Here is a 7,049-nt window from a genome sequence, read left to right on the forward strand (position 1 = left end):
TATAATACTTTTATGAGACCAGGCACACAAAATTAATTTATCACTTTTGGTATTGGTACCTAGAAGAGATTTTGTTATTTAAATTTTACTTGCATCATTAAGTTTTCTCTGAAATAAACAGATGGCTTTAACATAATCTTCATTTGTTGTAAGCTTTTAAAATGAGAAATGAAAAGCAGTTGCTTTTTACACCAGATTCAACAAGTTAAATTGACAGATAAAAAGCTCTTCTTCAGACATACAGCATAAGCGATGGCTAGTACTGTTTAGTTTAAATTTCTTCTAGTTGAACTACTCCAAATCATATCATCTTAGATGATATGATACAAATGGTATTCTAAAAAGGAACACAGCATCCATTTCTTCCCACTGGAAATCACGGTGTCTAAATTGCTCAGGTTTCTATCAAAGCTGGGTTAGATTACTGTTTCTTTGAATTGACTTGCAGGACAAGGGTGGCAGGAACTGACCCCTGGCTGCTGAACCTACAGAGGGGAGAGTTGAGGACATTTAAACCCCAAAACTGCACCTGATTCTTGACCTCCAAACTGACCATTCCTTTTCTGCTGTATATGTCTTTCGTTGGCTGTTGGGTAGCCTGATTCTTATTTTGCAAATGGAGGTATGTGACTCAGAGAAAAACCTTTCAATTAGTCATCAGGTAATGCAAGACTTCTCTGGAGTGCTCTGTTTTTATCTTTGTATTTTTTCAGGGAGGTCTGGTTGCTTCTCAGCCTTTGGCATTACCTTTATTTTGGTTATTGCTGTCTTTAATTATTGGGGGTTTTCCAGTCCAATTCTTTGTTGAATATGTGAATAAGGTGAATTTTATACATACAGTCATTAAATAAAACGATAGCTGGAATTCTTAGCACAGCACCACATTTTGAAGGAAAGAGAAATTGTACAAAGTATATTTTCCCTTTTCTACACTTTTTCCTGGTACTCTTCTCACTGGCAGGCATGCAAATTCTTCACGTCCTGCCACAAAACTCTGGCATATTCCACTATCCATTCCTGATTTCCATCATACTGAGTGTGCTCCAAGGGGACTATAACATAGTTTTGACTGCTTCACTTGATATTGATGCATTAACACATTTGTCAGTGTTATTTTTGAGAAGTGGGGGAGTCTTCTGCTCTATTCCCACCCTCCAATAAATCCAGATCTGCACCAAATCTGTCCCTCTCACTGTCCCTCCTCCCTAAAACAGCCTTCTGGAACCTAATGGCAAAGGACAGTTGCCTGATATGGAGATAGAAGGCTGGGGTTTTTTTTGTTTGTTTGTTTTACTACTTTGAATGCATTGTATAAGCTTTAGGAAGCTGGGATGCTAATCCACAGTAATCATCTGAACATTTCCATGCACCCATTTTGTTGATTGACTGAAAGACATTTATAATTGACTGAAATCCCTTGACAGCAAGGAGGTGCTTCATGTGAATACCAACTGATGTGTCTCCTGTGTACTCAAACAGCGCTGACTGTGTAACAGGAAAATGCATTAGCCAGAAGAAAGCAACCTTTGTTTTTCATGTAAAAATTCCTGGTATATTCACCTCCAGTTTTCTGCCAGATTTGTATATATAGGAAAGTACATGTTGTCTATTCTGAGAGAAAAATTAGACAATTATTGAAGCCAACAAAACATAACGGTTAGGTAGCATTATCATATACAATAGTTGGGAGAAAGCAGGATAGGGAGAAGCTCAGGAGCATTTAGGCGGTGTAGAAAGCATGGGATTTGCTGTTCATGTACACAGCAGACACTGTTTGGGATATATGGTGTGGTACTTGGTGTGAAAGACATACACAGCAGTGCCTTGACATTTGTAGGCCTCAGAGATTCACCTCAAGAACTGAATCAGTCTATACTCAAATTGTAAATAAAAAATGTTGGTAATAATTTGTTGGTCCTTACCTATTAGCAACTGTCATCAAGCTTTCTGAACTGTAACACTAAAAAGAAAAAAGTAATCACTTTGGTGGAAAATACATTTGAGGATTAATTTTTACATTGTTTATTGCTATTCTAGATGTTGTCTTGGTCCCATTTAAAAGAATAAATTATTAATACTAAATCAGGACGTTTTTACATTTTTACATCATCATTATCACACTCTTACTGTCCTTTCTTTAGGATATCTGTAGCCTAAGAGCTACAAGAAGGCTGCATTCTCTGAAGACCAGAGAAGTTAACTCCCCTAAAGAAAAGAAAAAACAACCCTGTTTCATGAATCATGGTAAGCAGAAGACAAATGAATTTGGCCTGCATTCTTGGAAGCTGACTGAAAATTTTAATTTTTTACATAAGATATAGGAAAGTACCACACAGAGCTGCTCTCACCTTCTCCTTTTTCAGACAAACTTCTGTAATCAAGTGGCCAGAAAATCAAGGCTAGTGTTTGGTATTGAATTCCAGAGGGAGGAACAGGAACTTTAATGAATTCAGTGGTTCCACATTATAGGGTGTGATGTGATTTCTTTCACCAGTACATCCCTCCTCATTTTTGTTTTTTACCCCACTGGAAGTCAAGGCTGGTCCTCTCTTTCCACTCATCCTTCCTTCTGCCTGAGGTTGGCCTCCATCGTGCTAACTCACTTGTTTATGCAGCCGTGCTCCAAAACCATTCCTTGAAATGACCTGGTTTAAGGAAAAAGAAAATGCCATCATCCCACTTTTCACAAGGAAAAATCAAAAAGAATTCTTTCCCTGGCTCTCTCCCATGATTTTTTTTTTCTTCTTTCCCCATGCCTATACCCAAAAAAGACATTCTAAGTGCTAAAAAGTGTTGGCTTTTCCGTGAGTTTCTTGAAGCAAAGTGACCAAGGCATATACAACAAATAATGAATAACACTGGATGGCAATTCATTTGGACAATTGCACATAAACACATTAAAGGAAATCACATAATTTCCGAGAGAGTTTGAGGCACAAAATATAAGGAAAATCCGTGTCTCAATAAAGAAATTGCTTATCCAGCTCTAGTAGTAACACATTTAAGAGATTAATTTCCTCTGCTGAAAGCTCTTCTGCAATAGTAGATCTGTCTTTTTCCTCCCCTGTGAAATATGGAAATGTGCCTGCAAAGATTTGTGAAAATAAACAGCCTTCTTTGCCAAGGAAATGATAAGCTGAAACTGTCCTGGTTTTATATCTATACGGATTACAATCCATACCCTCCAGAAATCTATTGTTTGTTATCTTAAAGACATGTGAAGCAAGGTATTGCTCAAATGCATTGTTTAAATGGGACTTTTATTTGTTATGGCACTTTAAGGCTTCTTGAGGGACTTGTCTGTAAATTGCTACTGGCAAACCTTAAAAGATGGAAGGGAGAAATGTGTTATTTATTGAGTGTTGACTGTGTATCAAAAACATACTCTTCTCCTAGAGAGAGGCTTGGTTTATATTACGTGATATAATACAAGCACACAAATTTCCTGTAGAATGGCAAAAGGCTGTTCAACAAGGTGGCAAAGAGTAGGGCGCATGGTAGACATTCAATTTATAGTGGATAATCTCTAGAAAGTGTGGTGGAAAAATGTATATTAAAGAGGGATTTGAACCAGCAAAGGCATAAGGGGAAAAGCAGAAATATGGAGATGAGTAGAAGAAAAAGTCTCCACCAAGAGAACATTTTTCAGTTACCTGAAAGCTTCTTGTTATTGAACTGTTTTTTAACAGGAAAAACCATTTCAGATTCTTTCAACACTCTGGCGAGTAGCTTGTGAGAAATACCTGTACTCCATGATTTACATATCTGTTACACTACTGAGCAGAGGGCCACATATTAAAAATTAATAGATTTGCATGAAACTGAATTTATTTGCATAAAATTAAAGGGGGAGGTTGTAGGTATACTGGCTTTGATCCACTCAGACTTCAAGTTTTGCAATGTTTTCAGAATTTCTCACTCTCCTTTGCATATATACTGTCTCATTAACACCTTGACCTTCACTCTTATCTTTATATAGTCAAAGAACAGTAGGGGGAAAAAAATGAAGTTAGAAAAAAAATTACCCATGGGAAAGTAGAGGTTCATCAGATGAGAGAAAAAACAAAAGATTTCTTGCATGTGAGAGATTTTAGTATTCTTATTTACTTATGTTCCATATAATACCAAATGTTGCCTCCTTTACTCTCTCACCAGTATTGTTCCTCTAAACCACATGGAATTTTATTTCAGTATTTCTATCACAATTACAGATTTTTGCTGCCCAGACACAGCACAGAGATGCTTTTTCTCATTCAGAAAAATCCCCCCAAATTTTTCTGAGCACACCTGTCCATTTACCAATCCTTTTTCACAGTCCTTCTGGGAGCTAATGGTTTCAGGAAGACTTTATGGGCCACAGGAGTTCTGGAGTGCTCAGCCAAGGGTCAGGGTTGACATTTTAGGGACAGAAGAAAAAAGGAAGCCAGCTGTCCGTCAACAGTGAATTTTGGTATTGTTTCCAGAAAAAGGTAGAATGTTTGCCAGTCCAGGGTACCTCAGCTGGTCCATATGGATGCAAGACATGGGAAATGCATTTTCTGTTAGGAAAACCTGCAGGCAGAGTAGGTCTGAAATGCACTCTTTGTACTGTGTCTGGTTTTAATGCTATTTCTTCTGTGGTATCATTTCCGTGATAAATTCCTTACTAAAATATGCACACGCGGTATCGCACGCGACAATTTTAAGAACGTTGTTTGTTTCCCAAATTTTGCTTGTGAGAAGCGTGAAAACAAAATAAATTTACAGCTCCAGGTACTACTTTTCACAATACAGAGTAGCTATAAATCTTTACATTAAAAATAAATGACAGAGAAGGGCTGAGTGTGCATTACAATCTGATTAGATTTTAGAATTAGAAAAGATGAAAAGGCAGTGCTTTTTCCTCTGCACTGTTTGTGCATAAACTGTGTCTACATCTCCTCAAGCTTTACATATTTTATGTTTAAACTGAGCATTTATTTAAGTCAAAAAGGTGAGAATCAGATGCTACTATGACAGGGTAGGGGTTCCAACCACATTGCAGACGTGAGAGCTCTTATGAAGTTTGGTGTCTTTCATGCTACAATATAGGAAAGATATAAAACTATTAGAAAGCATTTATAAGAGGGCCGCAAAGAAGCCTCTAGATGAAGGATCTAGAGGAGAAGCCAAACAAGGAGTGGCTGAGGTCACTTGCTCTGTTCAGCCTGGAGAAGAGGAGACTGAGAGGAGACCTCCTATTTGTCTGCAGCTTCCTCATGAGGGGAAACAGAGGGGCAGACGCTGATCTCTTCTCTGTGGTGACCAGTGACAGGACTTGAGGAAATGGCCTGAAGCTGAGTCAAGCTGAATACTGGGGAAAGGTTCTTCACCCAGAGGGTTGTTGGGCACTGGAACAGGCTCCCCAAAGGAGTGGTCACGGCACCAGCCTGTTCAACTATTTGGATAACACTCTCAGGCACATGGTGTGAATCTTGGGGATGTCCTGTGCAGGGCCAGGAGCTGGACTTCAGTGATCCTTTTGTGTCTCTCCCAGTTGAGGAGATTCTGCGATTCTGTGATTTGTTTGGTTATGTGACATGAATTATGTCAGGCTGGACAGTGCTCATGGCTGGAAGGGAAAGAGCTGTATCCAGCTGTCCTGCTACACTGATATCATGGTAAAGCCATGGCTGTGTTGAACTCAGCTTTCTTCCTCCCCTCTGCCTTCACAGAGTCTAATGAGCCCAGGACACCTCCAGCATGTCATCCAGCCAGAGGTACAGACCTCTGGGTCCTGCAGGGATTGTTACCATTAACCGCTGAGCAGTGGTACCATGATGAGCCTGGCATTACCTGCAGGTAGAGATGACAAGAAGGTGAGAAGCTGGGAAGGAGAAAGACCAGTCATCACTCTTCTACAACTCTGCTAAAGTGTCAAACTTTGTAGAATTGCCCCTACAACACTGGTCTGGGTGACTCTTATTTTCCCTGGTGTTTCTGCCCTGCAGTCAGTGCTGATGTCCAGTGTGTTGCGTATGATGGCCAGATGTGCAGGAACCTGGACAAAGGAAGTAACTGACTCCAGGGATGAGGATACTGTATACCAGTCAGACCACCAGCTGATTGGTACACTTAGTTCAGCCTTTCCTTGGCTGTTTTCATCTATAATAGTGGCCAAGCTAAGGAAAAGGACTGGGTTGGATGGAGAATATTTTCTTGTGAGGTTTTGAAATGTGTTATCATTCCAGCACATAAAGTTTGTGACTTGTAATATAACATTAATGAAAGTATGCCATAGAGTTTTGGGGGGTTGTTGTTGGTTTAGTTGGTTGCTTGCTTTTAATAAAACAGCCTATTCAGAGTACTTATTAGCTCATCTAATTTCTGAGAAAACCAGGTTCAAGCAACAGCTCTTCCAAGGCAAGAGCAGTGTCTCAAAAATATCTTCTTTCCTAGGAGTGCTATCCTGGCAAATCTGGGAAATTTCTTCTTTGTTCACTTGGAAAAATAGTGTAATGTGGATAAACTACCTGAATTGGCCAGATGGCTTCAGATAGGAGGGAAGAAAACAGAAGATTCACAAATATTCCATGACTAAATATCATCTCCCTTTTTTTCACAGTCGCACTAATACAGAATTAATGTGAGATGTGGGAGGTTCCCATTGAATTCAATCCTTTTCTGGGAAGGATTTCACCCATATTAGGACTGTGATCAAATTTATTGTAGCATTTTCTGAACTAGAAAAATGTTCTTAATAAAGATATTTTGTTTTATATAAATAAAGCATGGCAGGAAGAATTAGAACAGAGGTTTTTCACCCTCTGGTAGAGTCTGGATGTCTTGCTCTCCCTTCTGTTATCTAAACCATAATATTCTTAGTTTGTTATTCTTCTTTCTTCCCTGCTACCTATTCATAATAGTTCTTGGACGGGTGGACTACAGGAGCACTGCTTTTTCTGGCCAGAAATATCTTCCCTGGAGGAGGACAACTTCCCTGGAGGAGTTTTTGTAAAAACTCCTCTAAGAGTGTCCCTAGAGGAACATAATGAGACACTTCATTTGTAACTAAGAAGCTCACACTTAGT

At 39.1% G+C, this 7,049-nt stretch overlaps 1 long non-coding RNA gene across 1 annotated transcript; it reads left to right on the plus strand.

Annotated features, from left to right (window-relative positions):
• The first annotated feature begins 451 nt into the window (after nt 1-451).
• On the plus strand, nt 452-6,358 carry LOC116436384. Its single transcript, XR_004236994.1, has 3 exons — nt 452-622; nt 2,142-2,244; nt 5,694-6,358. It is a non-coding gene; the product is annotated as an uncharacterized LOC116436384 (long non-coding RNA).
• Nucleotides 6,359-7,049: the final 691 nt, after the last annotated feature.

Source organism: Corvus moneduloides, chromosome 2, assembly GCF_009650955.1.
Source record: "Corvus moneduloides isolate bCorMon1 chromosome 2, bCorMon1.pri, whole genome shotgun sequence".
NCBI classification, from domain to species: Eukaryota; Metazoa; Chordata; class Aves; order Passeriformes; family Corvidae; genus Corvus; species Corvus moneduloides.